Below are 16,866 nucleotides of genomic sequence, written 5' to 3'. Positions count from 1 at the left end.
AATGGCTTCGGGCAAGGCGGCGGAATGCATCGGATTCCTCCTGCCAGCTCTCGTGGACTAGCATCCCACCGGGCTCTCCTCCCCTCTCTTCCCGGCGTGAGCCCCCGAAGGGGAAGGCGGGAGGCGAGAGGGAGAAGACGCATCTTCAACCGCTCTCGGCCACATTCCCAGGAATTCTCCTTCCCGGCTGGCCCTTCCTCAACCCTTCCGCTCCATCCAAAACGCCACAGCGTCGGCTCGGCCCGCGGCCCGGACGTCGGATTCATTCCTGCATCAGCGTGGCTCGGTGGCAAGAGCCCGGGCTTGGGAGTCAGAGGTTGTGGGTTCTAATCCTGGCTCTTCCACTTATCAATCAATCGTATTTATTGAGCGCTTACTGTGTGCAGAGCACTGTACTAAGCGCTTGGGAAGTACAAGCTGGCAACATATAGAGACAGTCCCTACCCAACAGTGGGCTCACAGCCTAGAAGGGGGAGACAGAGAACAAAACCAAACATACTAACAAAATAAATAGAATAGATACGTACAAGTAAAATAGAGTAATAAATATGTACAAACATATATACATATATACAGGTGCTGTGGGGAAGGGAAGGAGGTAAGATGCGGCGGGTGGAGGGGGGGAGAGGAAGGAAGGGGCTCATCAGCTGTGGGACTTTGGGCAAGTCACTTAACTTCTCTGTGCCTCATCTGGAAAACGGGGATTAAGACTGTGAACCCCATGTGGGACAACCTGATCACCTTGTAACCTCCCAGCACTTAGAGCAGTACCTTGCACACAGTAAGCGCTTAACAAATGCCATTATTATTATTATTATTATTATTATTATTATTATCATTATTATTATCGGCCTTCTCGCTGACCTCTCTGCCCCAGACCATAAGTCCCTCTGCTGCCCCGATCAATTCATCGTTCCGCACAAACCTCGCCACTTTTCAAGTGGTTGCCCATTCCTCTCGACATCAAGGAGAAACTCCTGACCACTGGCTTTACGGCCATCAGTCACTCAGACAGTCAACTGTATTTACTGAGTGCTTAGTATGTGCAGGCTAATACTAAGAGCACTGTACTAAGCGCTCGGAAGAGTAGAATATAACAATATAAAAGACACATTCCTTGCCCGCGACAAACTTACGGTCTAGAGGGGGAGACAGACATTAACATAAAATAAAAAAATTACAGATTCATTCTTTCATTCAATCGCATTTATTGAGCACTTACTGCGTGCAGAGCACTGTACTAAGCGCTTGGGAAGTACAAGTTGGCAACATATAGAGACAGTCCCTACCCAACAGTGGGCTCACAGTCTAGAATATGTACGTAAGTGCTGAGGGGAGGTAAATAAGGGGAGCAAGTCACAGAGACTCATTCGCTCATTTAATCGTATTTATTGAGCACTTACTGCATGCAGACCACTGTACTAAGCGCTTGGGAAGTCCAAGGTGGCAACATATAGAGACGGTCCCTACCCAACAGTGGGCTCACAGTCTAGAATATGTACCTCAGTGCTGAGAGGAGGTAAACAAAGGGAGCAAGTCACAGAGACTCATTCGTTCATTCAATCGTATTTATTGAGCGCTTACTGTGTGCAGAGCACTGTACTAAACGCTTGGGAAGTCCAAGTTGGCAACATATAGAGACAGTCCCTACCCAATAGTGGGCTCACAGTTTAGAATACGTACCTAAGTGCTGAGGGGAGGTAAACAAAGGGAGCAAGTCACAGAGACTCATTCGTTCATTCAACCGTATTTATTGAGCGCTTACTGCGTGCAGAGCACTCTACTAAACGCTTGGAAGGTACAATTCGGCAACAGATGGAGAGAGTCCCTACCCAACAACGGGCTCAGGGTCTAGAAGGGGGAGACACAACAAAACAAAACAGGCAGACAGGTGTCACGCAGAAGGGTGTTGAGGTAAAGGAAGAGAGGGATCATGGAGGAAATATGCCTTCAATAAGGCTGTGAAGGTGGGGGAGAGTAACCTCCCCAGCGCTTAGAACAGTGCTTTGCACATAGTAAGCGCTTAATAAATGCCATCATTATTATTATTATTATTATTGTTTGTCGGATATGAGGAGGGAGAGCACTTCAGGCCAGAGGCAGGACGTGGGCGAGAGGTTGGCGGTGAGGTAAAGACGCGGAGGCAGAGTGAGAAAATTGGCATTAGAGGAGCAAACTGAGCGGGTTGGGTTGTGATAGGAGAGTAGCGAGGGGAGGTAGGAGGGGGCAAGGGGATTGAGGGCATTAAAGCCAACGGGGAGGGGTTTCTGAATGACGCGGAGGTGGATGGGCCATCATCATCATCAATCGTATTTATTGAGTGCTTACTCTGTGCAGAGCACTGTACTAAACGCTTGGGAAGTACAAATTGGCAACATACAGAGACAGTCCCTACCCAACAGTGGGCTCACAGTCTAAAAGAGGGAGCCAGAGAACAAAACCAAACATACTAACAAAATAAAATGAATAGAATAGATATGTACAAGTAAAATAAATAAATAGAGTAATAAATATGTACAAACATATATACATATATACAGGTGGAGTGGGGAAACAGGGCTTAACCATTTTTGTGGAGAAACAATCCGGGCAGCAGGAGTGAAGGATGGACTGGATTGGGGAGAGGCGGGAGGGTGGGAAAGTCAGCAAGGAGGCTGATGCAGTAATCAAGGAGAGACAGGATAAGTGATTGGATTAATGTGGTGACAGTTTGGATGTAGAGAAAAGGGAAGATTTTATAGCAATGTCAGCTTTTCCTCTCCTACGTCTCCTCCTCCTTTTCCAAGGACTCCCCAACTCGCACTCAGGAGTGGGAACGGTATTTATTAAGCACTTACTGTGTGCTGAGCACTGTATTAAGGGCTGGGAAAAAATGCCCACGTGGGAATAAGACACAGTCTAGTAGGAGAAGTACTACTCCGACTAAAATTATAATACTTTTTATTAAGGACTTACCCTGTGCCAAGCACTGGGAAGGACTACACGGGTAAGAATTATTAGCCCCTCGAGAGGCTCCCAATCTAAAGCTAAGTGGGGAAGTGGAGCTGATGGCAGATGTATTATGGAGAAAATAAAACACTAGAAAAGAAGTGTGGACTATTGGATAGAACAATATTGGATGGAATAGAGAAGCAGCGTGGCTCAGTGGAAATAGCCCGGCCTTGGGAGTCAGAGGTCATGGGTTCAAATCCCAGCTCCGCCGCTTGTCAGCTGGGTGACTTTGGGCAAGTCGTTTCACTTCTCTCGGCCTCAGTTCCTCATCTGCCAAATGGGGATTAACAATGTGAGCCCCACATGGGACAACCTGATCACCTTGTCTCCTCCCCAGTGCTTAGAGCAGTGATTTGCACATAGTAAGCGCTTAAATACCAAAATTAGTATTATTAACACAGGTTTGGGAGTCTGAAGGACCTGGTTTCTAATCCCAGCTCCGCTACTTGTCTACTGTATGACCTTGGGCAAGTCTCTTAGATTTGCTGTGCCTCAGTTCCCTTGTCTGTAAAATGGGGATTAAGACCTTGAGCCCTTTGCGGGACAGAGATTTGCGGGATTGCGTGCAATCCGATTAGCTTGTAACTACCCCAGTGCTGAGAACAGTGCCTGACACACAGTATGCACTTAACACAAACACAGTTGCCATTATTATTATTATTATTATTATTATTATTACAAAATCAACTTAAAAACAAGGACTCACAGCCCCTTGCTCTACCCATTCATTCATTCATTCATTCAATTGTATTTATTGAGCGCTTACTGTGTGCAGAGTACTGTACTAAGCGCTTGGGAAGTACAAGTCGGCCACAGAGAGACGGTCCCTACCCAACAGCGGGCTCACAGTCTAGAAGGGGGAGACAGACAACAAAACAATACATATTAACAAAATAAAATAAATAGAATAAATATGTACAAGTGAAATAAATTCATTCATTCAATCGTATTTACTGAGCGCTTACTGTATGCAGAGCACTGTACTAAGTGCTTGGGAAGTACAGGCTGGCAACATAAAGAGACGGTCCCTACCCAACAGCGGGCTCTCAGTCTAGAAGGGGGAGACAGACAACAAAACGAAACATATTAACAAAATGAAATAAATATGTACAAGAAAAGTAAATTCATTCATTCGTTCAATAGTATTTACTGAGTGCTTCCTGTGTGCAGAGCACTGTACTAAGTGCTTGGAAAGTCCAAGTTGGCCACACAGAGAGATGGTCCCTACCCAACAGCAGGCTCACAGCCTAGAAGGTGGACACAGACAACAAAACACATTAACCGAATAAATTCATTCATTCATTCATTCAATCGGATTTATTGAGCTCTTACTGTGTGCACAGCACTATACTAAGCGCTTGGGAAGTACAAGTTGGCAACTTATAGAGATGGCCCCTACCCAACAACGGGCCTGCACCAGGCTGCTTCTCTTCCCTTAATCTGTCCCAAGCACTGTCCTAAGCGCTGAGGTAGATCCACGCTACTCAGGTTGGACACGGTCCCCGTCCCCTTGAGGCTCAGAGTATAAGTGGAGGGAGTAAGTTTTAATTCCCATTTTACAGATGGGGAAGCTGAGCCACAGAAGTGAAGTGACTTCCCCAGGGTCACACAGCAGCCATGCGGCAGAGCCGGAATTAGAACTCAGGTCCTCCCGGGCCCGGGCTCTTTCCACTATAATAATAATAATGATGATGGCATTTATTAAGCGCTTACTACGTGCAAAGCACTGTTCTAAGCACTGGGGAGGTTACAAGGTGATCAGGATGTCCCACGGGGGGGCTCACACACTTAATCCCCATTTTCCAGATGGGGTAACTGAAGCACAGAGAAGTGACTTGCCCAAAGTCACCCAGCTGACAACTGGAGGAGGCGGGATTTGAACCCATGACCTCCGACTCCAAAGCCCGGGCTCTTTCCACTGAGCCACGCTGCTTTTCTAGGCCCTGAATAAATACTGTTGATTGATTGACGGGGTGGAGGCGGGGTATCACGGGGTCAAACGAGACCCAGCTAGAGGGAGGAAAAAGCATCTGTTCTTTTGCGCCTCCCTGAAGCCGGGCCCCGGGGAACACGTCCAACTTTCCCAGTTTTGGAACTGGCCATCTTATCCCGTTGCTGGGGACACTTCATCGACCCTAACCGCCATCTGCCACGGTGCAGGAATAGCCAGCGTCTCCAAAGCCGTGACCCCGAAAGGGGTGTCATTCCTCGGATGTCGGAGGCCTAATCGCGGAGGGAACACATACGGACGGGACGGGCGAGGGCCAGGAGATGACAGCGGGACACCCCAACACCTGCTAAGTTGAACAGCCGCGGAAGGTCAGGTGAGGTGAGGTCAGACAGGGCTTTCCAAGAATACACCAGGCGCACACAACAATATACCCATTGCCCACGCTGGCCGGAAAATCCCAGCAGCATTCGTTGGCCCGCTGCCACCTGGGAGGCGGGATGGCCCAAATCGAACAGAAGTCACGCGCAATAAATGAGGATAAAACACAGTGTGAGTGGCCCTCGCTGTTCTCCGTGCGCTAAAGCGTCTTCCACGTTAAGGTAGAAAGGCACGATGACATCCTCATCCCAAAGTCCCAAAACTTTCCGGGCACCGGATGGGGGCCGCTCCTCTCTTTCATCATCAAAATTCCCCCCGAAGTCCCATCCTCAAGGGAGGGCATTCCACAATCCAACGCCACCACCCCCGGCCTCGCCTCATCGGGAATCTCCCTCGGCACGTATCTCCCACTCAGCCATCTTCACCACTTGAGTAGATCGGGATTCATGGATTTTACTTATCTATTCGGGGATCTGGCCTCTCCATTTCTATTTTGCCCTTCTTTTATATTCAACTAGGCCATCAAATTCCCCGCCTGCGTAAATGATTTACGTCCGCCTGACTCATCCACTAGACTGTAAGCTCCCTGAGGGTAGGGACAGTGTCTTTTACTCTCAGGTACTCAGTACAGTGCCCTGCACCCAGGAGGAGCTCAATAAATACTACTGATGATGCCTGGGATGAGACGTGATCGGTGCCCACTTCCCCATCAAGGTCCCACCAGGACATTTATGTCCAGAGTGTCCCGGTTGGCCCAGTTTGAGGGTGAGGACTTAATGGAAATCCCCAATAAGAACTATCTGTTTTCTTAATGGCACTTATTAAGCGCTCACTGTGTGCCAGGCAGTGTACTAAGCGCTCCCCCTTTTAGACTGTGAGCCCACTGTTGGGTAGGGACTGTCTCTATATGTTGCCAACTTGGACTTCCCAAGCGCTTAGTACAGTGCTCTGCACACAGTAAGCGCTCAATAAATACGACTGATGATGAAGTAGAGACAGTTTGCACACAGTTCCTCTCCCACGTGGCGCTCACGGTCTCAATCCCCATTTTACAGTTGAGGCAACTGAGGCACCGGGAAGTAGAAGCAGCGTGGCTCAGTGGAAAGAGCGTGGGCTTTGGAGTCAGAGGCCATGGGTTCAAATCCCGTCTCCGGCAATTAGCTGTGTGACTTTGGGCAAGGCACTTCACTTCTCTGGGCCTCAGTTCCCTCATCTGTAAAATGGGGATTAAGACTGTGAGCCCCCCGTGGGACAACTGGATCACTTTGTAACCTCCCCAGTGCTTAGAACAGTGCCTTGCACATAGTAAATGCCATCATTATTATCATAGTAAATAAATAGTGAATAGCAAATAAATAAATATAAATAAATAGTAAATAAATGTCATCATCATCATCATTATTATTATTATTATTATTAATAATAATAATAATAATAAGTAAAGTCACACAGCAGACAGGTGATGAACCTGGGACTAGAACCCAGATCTTTCTGACTTGTATCTACCCCAGTGCTTAGAACAGTGCTTGGCACATAGTAAGCGCTTAACAAATACCAACATTATTATTATTATTATTATTATTATTATTATTATTATTATTATTTTTATTTCAGGACAGTGCTCTATCCACTAGGCAACGGGTGGAATCTCTACCTCCTCATATTTTTACCAACAGGGGCAACTCTATCGTCAATAGCTGCTGTAGAAGGGAAAGGTTTAGACAGATTGGAAGACCGGGTTCCAACCCCAGCTCATTTTTTACATGATTTTCATAGCACAAAACACCTTGGAAAGATTTGTACACTGGAAAAATCACTTTAAAGTATCACTCTCCCGCTTAGACGACTCTTCTTCTCAGGACTCAGAATGCAGTGTAGACAAAATGATTACTAACCTAAAATGTGTCCAATGAATGAGAGTCAGTCAGTCGGGCAATCCATCGCATTTACTGAGAGCTTACTGTGCGCAGGGCACTGTACTAAGCGCGCTCGGGAGAGTAATGATAATAATTGGGGTATTTGCTAAGCACTTACTACACGCCAGGCACTTTTCTAAGCGCTGGGGTGGATACAGGGGTAATCTGGTTGAAAACGGTCCCTATCCCACCCAGTTACAAACTTACTGATCCATCCCTTTAGACTGTGAGCCCACTGTTGGGTAGGGACTGTCTCTATATGTTGCCAATTTGTACTTCCCAAGCGCTTAGTACAGTGCTCTGCACACAGTAAGCGCTCAATATGATTGATGATGATGATCCCTAGATTCTAAGCTCCTTGTGGCCAGGGATTGCACCTTCCAAAACTACTGTCCTCTCCCAACTGCTCAGTACAATCAATCAATCAATCAATCAATCGTATTTATTGAGCGCTTACTATGTGCAGAGCACTGTACTAAGCGCTTGGGAAGTACAAATTGGCATCACATAGAGACAGTCCCTACCCAACAGTGGGCTCACAGTCTAAAAGGGGGAGACAGAGAACAGAACCAAACATACCAACAAAATAAAATAAGTAGGATAGAAATGTACAAGTAAAATAAATAAATAAATAAATAGAGTAATAAATATGTACAACCATAAGCGCTCGATAACTGCTACTGATCAACTCCAGTGTTTTTGTGCTTATCTGTACCTATCCGGGATACTTTTGCATATGTTATTCAATTCTACATTCAAATACTTTCTTAGATTACTTGTCTGCAAATAGCTATGAGCATCTGATAATGATGGTATTTGTTAAGGGTTTACTTTCAATCAATCAATCGGATTTATTGAGCGCTTACTGTGTGCAGAGCCTTGTACTAAGCGCTTGGGAAGTACAAGTTGGCAACATATACTTTGTCGCCAAGCACTGTTGTAGATACAAGGTAATCAGGTTGTCCCACGTGGGGCTCGCAGTCTTAATCCCCATTTTGCAGATGCGGTAACTGAGGCACAGAAAAGCTAGGTGGCTTGCCCAAGGTCACACAGCAGACAAGGGGGGGATGTAGCTCAGTAGCAGGGCGCATGCTTTGCATGTATGAGGCCCCGGGTTCAATCCCCGGCATCTCCACTCTTTAAGCGCTTAGTACAGTGCTCTGCGCACAGTAAGTGCTCAATAAATACGGTTGATTGATTGATTGACCTCTGACTCCCGAGCCTGGGCTCTTTCCACTAAGCCACGCTGCTTCTCACTGTTCCTTGTAGGTCAGGAATGTTTCGCTTCTCTGTCTTATACTTCCCAAGTACAAGTACTCTGCACATAGTAAGAGCTGAATAAATGCCACTGTCCGATCGAATGAGTGCACTTGGAGGGCGCTCAATAAATACTCTTATTACTACTCCCGACAGGAGCCCTGGCTGGAACACCAGTTTTAAAATCCAAAACCAGAATTACAAAAGAGCACTAAAAGCCTTATAATGGGAATTGCTGAATATATCATTGTAGCTGGTATGTCTCAGTTTTAAAGAGAAGGATTCTCACAGACACCCAAGTCCATAAAACCTTCATGCTGTTTTAAGAGACGAGTTTGGTTTTTTTGTTACGGCATTTATTAAGCGCTTACCATGTGCAAAACACTGTTCTAAGCGCTGGGGAGGTTACAAGGTGATCAGGTTGTCCCACAGGGGGCTCACAGTCTTAATCCCCATTTCACAGATAAGGCTACTGAAGCACAGAGAAGCGAAGTGCCCAAAGTCACACATCTGCCAATTGGTGGAGCCGGGATTTGAACCCAAGACCTCGGACTCCAACGCCCGTGCTCTTTCCACTGAGCCACGCTGCTTCTCTAACTGAATGAACTGAACTAAAAGAAAACCAAAATAAAACGAGTGGAACTAGGCCGTTCAGGTGGAAGTCTGGTACTGTGAGTTTCCCTCTGAGTTTCCCTCCATTTTCTCATTCCAAATCTGTTGTCCAGAAAGTGGGGCGGAGAAATATAACAAGTGTGGTATTTGTTAAGGTGCTTACTATATGTCAAGCACTGTATTAACCGATTGGGTAGATACAGGATAATCAGGTCCCACACGGGGCTCGCAGAGTAAGTAGGAGTGAAACAGGTAATGAACCCCTATTTAACAGACAGGGACACTGAGGCCCAGAGATGTGCAGGGACTTCCCCAAGGTCACACAGCAACAAGTGGTAGTGCTTGGCTTAGAACGCAGTTCCTCTGATTCCCAGGCCCCTGCTTTTTTCCACGAGGCAAACACTACTTCTCCGGCAACGGTGCTTGAGATGAAATACTCATTAAATTGGTATGAAAACATGAAGTTTCCTATTCAGGGTGGCTCCGTGGAAAGAGCCCGGGCTTTGGAGTCAGAGGTCAGGGGTTCAAATCCCGGCACCACCAACTGTCAGCTGTGTGACTCTGGGCAAGTCACTTCACTTCTCCGGGCCTCAGTGACCTCATCTGGAAAATGGGGATGAAGACTGTGAGCCCCCCGTGGGACAACCTGATCACCTTGTAACCTCCCCAGCGCTTAGAACAGTGCTTTACACATAGTAAGCGCTTAATAAATGCCATCATTACTGTTATTACTTTATCATCTGGGGTGTCATTCATTCATTCATTCATTCAATCGTATTTAGTGAGCACTTACTGTGTGCAGAGCACTGTACTAAGCGCTTGGGAAGTACACGTTGGCAACATGTAGGGACGGTCCCTACCCAACAGCGGGCTCACAGTCTAGAAGCACAGTGTCCACAAGCAGCCCAATTTTGCCCGTGTTTCTTTTAGGATGCCAAGTCCAGGGCTAGTTACCATCTCCCTTTTAGACTGTAAGCTCACTGTTGGGTAGGGACTGTCTCTATATGTTGCCAACTTGGACTTCCCAAGCGCTTAGTACAGTGCTGTGCACACAGTAAGTGCTCAATAAATACGATTAACTGATTGACTGATCTGTATATATGTTTGTACGTATTTATTACTTTATCTTACTTGTACATATTCATTCTATTTATTTTATTTTGTTAATATGTTTTGTTTTGTTGTCTGTCTCCCCCTTCTAGACTGTGAGCCCGCTGTTGGGTAGGGACCGTCTCTATATGTTGCCGACTTGGACTTCCCAAGCGCTTAGTACGTGCTCTGCACACAGTAAGCGCTCAATAAATGCGACTGAATGAATGAATGATCTCCCTCTCCTACTTCTCCTGCATGAACAAACCTCAACCGGATTCCGAGACTTCATCCATGGAACATAATTCAGCCAGCCACTGAAATTTTAGGAGGACTGGTAATAATAATAAAAAAAATTAATGTGCAGCAGCATCAGTATCTTACATTCCCTGGGGAAAAGAGAGCGTGTGGCTCGGTGAAAACGAGAAATGGAGCTTCCCGACCAGAAAAGAGGCTTGGCTTAGTGGAAAGAGCATGGGTTTGGGGGTCAGAGGATGTGCCAACTTGTACTTCCCAAGCGCTTAGTACAGTGCTCTGCACACAGTAAGCGTTCAATAAATACGATTGAATGAACGAATGAATGAATGTGGGTTCTAATCCCAGCTCCTCTATTTGTCTGCTGTGTGACCTTGGACAATCAATCAATCAATCGTATTTATTGAGCGCTTACTGTGTGCAGAACACTGTACTAAGCGCTTGGGAAGTACAAGCTGGCAACATATACAGACAGTCCCTACCCAACAGTGGGCTCTCCCACTTAACTGCTCTGTGTCTGTTACCTCATCTGTAAAATGGGAATTAAGACTGTGAGCCCCATGGGGGACAACCTGATTACCTTGTATCGACCCCAGTGCTTAGAACGGCGCTTGGCACATAGTAAGTGCTTAACAAATACCAAAAAAAACAAAAACCCCGACGTGCTGGAGAGATAGGGAGAGGAAGGAAGGTGAGGATGAACCAGAGGCCGCTAGCCTAATGGAGAAAGCCCGAGTCTGGGAGTCGGAGGACCTGGGAGCTATGTGACCCTGGGCAAGTCACTGAACGATTCTGGACTTCAGTTACCTCACCTGTAAAATGGGAATTGAGACTGTAAGCACCTCGAGGGACAAGAACTGTATCTAATCTGAATCTTCCCCAGCGTCTAGTAGAGCCTAGCACATAGTAAGGGCATAACAAATACCATTAAAAAGGGAGAGAGAGAGACAGAGAGACGCAGATGAGAAACGGAGGGTGAAGACTAGAGGAGATGCAAAAACTACAAACATAATTCTCACCCTAAAGACCAACACAGAAACACTCTGGTCATTTTTAAATACATTGTCAAGTACGCCAGGGCATTAAATCACCATAAACAAATTACGGCTTTCAACGGTCTGCAAATGGACAATGATATTAATCCAAATTCAGCTTCTTTTTTACCATCTTGGGTTCTTGCTAATGACCTTTTCTCTGCTGGGCTGGGCAAGCCGCTTAACTTCTCTGTGCCTCAGTTATCTCATCTTTAAAATGGGGATGAAGACTGCGAGCCTCACGTGGGACAACCTGCTACCTTGTACCCACCCCAGGAATGTGTCATTTAAGGAATGACACATCACAGTCTCAACAGCTTCACCCCTTCAAGCCATAAAATACGTTCCCCCTTGCTCAAAAAACAATAAAGGTACCCTGTATAAATTATTAGTATCAGCAATTGATGCAAACACAGAAAACTATTTTTACTGTACTTCTCCTCCTAAAGTATACATTAGACAACGTATTTACAGGAAATGAAAATGAATCAATTGGATGAAATATTTAGGACGAGTACAGCTTTAAAAAACATTCAGGCTTTATCTTCCTTCTATCGGGATCCAGAAAACTAAATATGAGGTAATTTGCCTTTCTCAAAATGCACTGGCACATGAAAAGGAATCCAAAATCATACCTAACAAAATCAACATCTAGTCTACACACGGAATAAAACCTGGAAACTGGAGTACAAACTAAATTATACAGAATGGAGAGGGGTCAGATTGGAGACACAGGTATTCAGGGGAATTGAATTGCCTTATGTTAATGAGTTAAATACATACTTTATTTGGAGGAGAGCAGGAGGCGAAAATAGTGACTATTTCACATTTAAACTACAAGAGCTTTCTTTAACCCTACAATGTCGTCCAGTGTTTGGGATCCAGTATTTCCTTGGGGCTTTTTGATGGATAGAGGGCGAGAAAGAAAAAGAGGGAAGAAGAGAGGAATGGGAAGGCAGGGGAGGGAGGGAGAGAGAACATTTATCAATTCCAAATGACAACATAAAAAATGGGATGATTTATCTGTGTGGCTGGAAGCGTTTACTCAGCCAGCTGAATTTATTGAGCACTTACTGTGTGCAGAGCACGGTACTAAGCGCTTGGAAGAGTAATGTCTGCCCCAGGGGGCATTCAATAAATACCACTACTGTTGTTATTTTTCTTACTGCTCTAACTTGGATTACCAGTAGGACTGAAGAGAGGGATCTGTGAAAACTGATCCCTTCTGCCTATGTGCATGAAGACGGCCCTTTGCTGGGCTGGGCTTGAATTCTGCCTCGTGGTATTCCCACCTTCCTCAAGCCCCTATTCCCAAAGAAATGCCCCCTCTCCCTGCTGAGCTCAAGTCAGGTTTGCTACTTACGGCTTTCAGTGCCCAGCACGCCACACTTAATATTGCATATCTGTGGCTTTACCGTTTCTGTTGTTCTCCCTCGGCTCACCCTAACTGACGGCAGCTTAAATATTCCCAAAAAGCAACTGTAAGGCTTGGAATGCAAACCAGGCTCCTGCTGGTTTTGATCGCGGACGTGTCGATATGGTATAAATAAAGGGGCAGTGGAAGGCGGGCCGGGCCCGATGGGTGGGGAAAAGAGTTTCCGAGATCCACGGCCAAGGCCAGAGCCATTTTAATAATCCCCTTTGCCGTTCCCCACCTGGGGATAATTGGGATTGTGCTATATAACTAATTCAGGAACAACTAACCCTGAGTGTATAAATAAAGGGGCAGTGGAAGGCAGGCCAGGCCCGATGGGTGGGGAAAAGAGTTTCTTAGATCCGCGGCCAAGGGAAAGTAACTGCCCCAGAGCCGTTTTAATAATCCCCTTTGCCGTTCCCCACCTGGGGATAATTGGGATTGTGCTATATAACTAATTCAGGAACAACTAACCCTGAGTGTATAAATAAAGGGGTAGTGGAAGGCGGGCCGGGCCCGATGGGTGGGGAAGAGAGTTTCTGAGAACCGCGGCCAAGGGAAAGTAACTGCCCCAGAGCCGTTTTAATAATCCCCTTTGCCGTTCCCCACCTGGGGATAATTGGGATTGTGCTATATAACTAATTCAGGAGCAACTAACCCTGAGTGGGAATTACCTAGCTGCCTTTTCCTAGCTGCTTTTTGGTATTCTGCTGCTCTTTCTCCCTAAATTCGCCCCTGCTCCAGAGCAGGCCCATCCTTCTCCCAGCCCCAATTTAATTTTCCCATACTTTCCAAGAGAATCACATGAGGAAACCGCCTATCTCCACTTGAAACCTCCGACTCGCCCTCTCCCTTCTTGACCACCATCTTCATTCACTCCCTCTACAGTGGCTCCCTCCCCGCTGCTTTCAAACATGCTCACGACTCCTCTCTTCTTTAAAAAAAAAACCCTCCTGGATCCCACGGCAACTTCCAGTTATCGCCCCGTCCTTCTTTTTTTATGGTATTTGTTCAACACTTACTATCGTGCCAGGAATTGTACTCGGCGCTGGGGTGGATGCAAGCAAATCGGGTTGGACGCGGTCCCTGTCCCACACGGGGCTCCCAGTCTCGATCCCTGTTTTCCAGAGGAGGCACAGAAAAGTGAAGTGACTTACCCAAGGTCACACAGCAGACAGGTGGCAGAGTCGGGGCTAGGACCCATGAGGCTCTATCCACTACACCATGCTGCTTCTTGTGGCCTAGTGAGAGGCAGTGTGGCTTAGTGGATAGAGCGTGTGTTTGGGAGTCAGAAGGACCCGGGTTCCAATCCCGGCTCGGGCACTTGTCTGCTTTGTGACCTTGGGCGAGTCAGCTCGCTGGGCCTCAGTCACCTCATCTAAGACATTAAGACTGTGAGCCCCGTGTGGGACATGGACTTTGCCCAACTCGCTTAGTTTGTATCTAACCGAGCTGTCAGAACAGCGCTTGGCACACGGTAAATGCTTAATAAATACTATCATCATCATATTATTATTATTATCATTGTTATTATTATTAGGTGGTGGTTTAAGCTCCGGGGCTTAGGAAACACCCACGCTCCCAAGTTCAGGAAAACCAGACGCTCGTTCCCTAGGGCGATCGGTCGGAGGTATTTACTGGGTGCGGAGCACTGTACTAAGTGCTTGGGAGAGTGCACTACAACAGGGCTGGTAGACACGGTCAGTTGGGGCCGCAGGGCTCAAGAGGGGGAAGAGGAAGCCCTCGGCTAGATGCACCTGTATATATGTATATATTTGTACATATTTATTTATTTATTTATTTTACTTGTACATATCTATTCTATTTATTTTATTTTGTTAATATGTTTGGCCTTGTTCTCTGTCTCCCCCTTCTAGACTGTGAGCCCACTGTTGGGTAGGGACTGTCTCTATACGTTGCCAACTTGGACTTCCCAAGCGCTTAGTACAGTGCTCTGCACACAGTAAGCGCTCAATAAATACAATTGATTGACTGATTGAATGCCTACTGTGTGCAGAGCACAATGCCTAGCGCATACTATGTGTCACCATTAATATTATTCTTACTAAGCACTTAGGAGAGTACGATAGCATTGGCACCAATGATCCCCGGAAGAGTACAACAGAATCGGTATAAATGATCCTTGCCTTCAAGGAATTTACAATTTAGTAGGAGAGATATGAACCGAGATAGGCTTACACGGAATTGCACTGCACTTCACACCTTTGCAGATGAAGTCTCTCCGTGGAAGACAGCTGCCTGGGAGAGAAGGGGCTAGGATATAAACTTCTTCTTGCCTAAACCGGAATACTGTTTCCCATACCACCACTCCCTCGACGCATAGCCTTGGTCAGGTGGGTGAGGCTTCGAGGTTGGAAGCGAATTAAAATAAATTAAATAATTTCTTCACTCCTCCTCAACACGGAGATTTAAATCCATGGCAACCCTTCATATTCAGGTAGTCAAGAAAAAAACTTTCATAACCACGATTTACATATTTTATACAAAAAAAGAGACAAAGGTGCCTTTTTTGAGCTAGGAAAACTTAATCATCAGTTTGCTCTTCTTTGAAAGGGATAAATGTCTTCCTAGAAGGTCACTCAATCGGCCCTGGAGATTTACAGCAAGTGCTTTCCACAAGTCCAGTGTCATGGCTAGCTACAGAGCACTGAGGTTCCGTTTCTCCCGATTCTGCACGAGGTAGTCAACCCCTTAAACTCTTTGCGGAAGGATCAGTCCTTCCCAAAATCCTCTAACAAATAAAAAAGACCCTGGAGTTGGGAGAGGGTCCTCATCAATCAATCAATCAATCAATCGTATTTATTGAGCACTTACTGTGTGCACAGCACCGCACTAAGCGCTTGGGAAGTACAAGTTGGCAACATATAGAGACAGTCCCTACCCAACAGTGGGCTCACAGTCTAAAAGGGGGAGACGGAGAACAAAACCAAACATACTAACAAAATAAAATAAATACAATAGATATGTACAAGTAAAATAGAGTAATAAATATGTACAAACATATATACATATAACGGCCGGGAAACAGAGCAGCCCCGGCAGGAAGAGAAGGAGTGGGAAAAGATCCCAACCACAATGTTCCTGCCTATGCTGCCATGTAGGGAATCTGTATGTTTATTGTTATATTGGACTCTCCCAAACGCTTAATACAGCGCTCTGCACACACTAAGTGCTCAAAAACTATGATTGAATAAATAAATGAATCACGCCCTGTCTGCCCTGGCCCAAGAGACTGTAAAAGAGGAGAGCCTTGCGTGGATGGTAACAATTTGATACATTCAAAGCCATCCCCAGGCAGGGAACTTTCCTGCTTAGTGCTTTGGCTATCATTTAATTTTTAATGATATTTGTTGAGCACTTATTACGTGCCAAGCACTGTACTGAGCGCTGAGGTAGGTACAAGCAAATCGGGTTGGACACAGTCCCTGTCCCACAGTCTTAATCCTCATTTTACAGAAGAGGGCCCAGAGAAACGAAGTGACTTCTCCAACCAAGGTCCCACAGCAGACGAGTGGCGGAACAAGGATTAGAACCCAGGTCCTTCGGTCTCCCAGGCCTGTGCTCCTTCCACTACGCCACAGTGCTTTTCAATTTTAATAGAAATTATCCTCAAAATTCAAGTCTGAGCTGTTTTTTTTTTAATGGCATTTATTAAGTGCTTACTATGTTGAAGGCACTGTTCTAAGCGCTGGGTATTCTGAATTTAAATGAGTGTAAAGTGTGTTTCCCAATCTTCTCCCCATTGGTTTTTTTCAGATGCCTTCTACCCTATAGTTATATGATTAACCTGAACAACTCTTCCCATCAATCACCTCCCCCCATTTTCAAAAGAGGAACGCTACCGAACCGCCTCCACGAACACATCTAGCCCCGTTTCCACCCAAGCTGAGCCAAATCTGTGGACTACCAGGAGACAGAACATCTCGGCGAGGTATTTTGGGGCAGTCA

The 16,866-nt window shown here is 46.1% G+C and overlaps 1 protein-coding gene and 1 non-coding gene across 3 annotated transcripts in view; one reads left to right on the top strand and one right to left on the bottom strand.

Annotated features, from left to right (window-relative positions):
- COG5 (component of oligomeric golgi complex 5) overlaps positions 1–16,866 on the bottom strand; it is a 303,390-nt gene that overhangs the window by 168,267 nt on the left and 118,257 nt on the right. The gene's annotated exons all lie outside the window — the stretch shown is intronic.
- TRNAA-UGC lies at positions 8,300–8,371 on the top strand. The gene has a single exon. It is a non-coding gene; the product is annotated as a tRNA-Ala (tRNA).

This window comes from Tachyglossus aculeatus (genome assembly GCF_015852505.1).
Source record: "Tachyglossus aculeatus isolate mTacAcu1 chromosome 12 unlocalized genomic scaffold, mTacAcu1.pri SUPER_6_unloc_1, whole genome shotgun sequence".
Lineage (NCBI taxonomy): Eukaryota > Metazoa > Chordata > Mammalia > Monotremata > Tachyglossidae > Tachyglossus > Tachyglossus aculeatus.
The sequence above is the reverse complement of the archived record's forward strand: the minus strand, read 5'-3'. Positions and strand labels throughout refer to the sequence as shown.